Here is a 637-nt window from a genome sequence, read left to right on the forward strand (position 1 = left end):
GGCTCTGTGTAGTTAATGCTGCTCAATGTGAAAGCACGCAGGTGATGGAGATTTACCGCTGATTAAAGAATGGCTGTACTGATAAGATGCGCATTAAATATCGCATGCGATTTATCGTGCAGCCCTAGTTATTTCTGTGAAATGGCACTCTGGTTATCTAGGGGAATGTAATATCATAGTATGCATGTTGATTTTAGATCCAGCACACATGTAAGCAAGTATATTATACTTACCCTCTTCACAGAGCTATCAAAACACTATCATTTACACTCATAACTGTTTATATCTACAGTGTCTGGGTGGAGAAAAGCCTTTGAAATGTGGCTAACAGCTCTGGAATGGGAAGTGTGTGCACAGATACACATGACCAGACAAGTTGGCACAAGGAGAACTCAATCAATCAATAACACAAACCAACCATCAATGATACTTATTTACAATAAAGTCCTAAGGGGAAATGCAACTTTTATGAAAAGAAAAAAAAAAAGTTAACGCAGAATCTAGATGCCTTTGAGTGATTAATTTAAAGGGGTCATCGGATGCCCATTTGATATAAGTTGATATGATTCTTTAGGGCCTTAATGAAAAGTCTATAACATACTTTGGTTAAAATTTCTCAATGGTAGTGTAAAAAATA

General features: G+C 36.6%; 1 protein-coding gene across 1 annotated transcript in view; it reads right to left on the reverse strand.

The window, feature by feature from the left end:
- Positions 1 to 637, reverse strand: part of LOC107701025 (progressive ankylosis protein homolog B-like) — a 19,999-nt gene that overhangs the window by 4,344 nt on the left and 15,018 nt on the right. The window lies entirely within an intron of this gene.

Source organism: Sinocyclocheilus anshuiensis, unplaced genomic scaffold (assembly GCF_001515605.1).
Source record: "Sinocyclocheilus anshuiensis isolate Anshui unplaced genomic scaffold, SAMN03320099.WGS_v1.1 scaffold1143, whole genome shotgun sequence".
NCBI lineage: Eukaryota > Metazoa > Chordata > Actinopteri > Cypriniformes > Cyprinidae > Sinocyclocheilus > Sinocyclocheilus anshuiensis.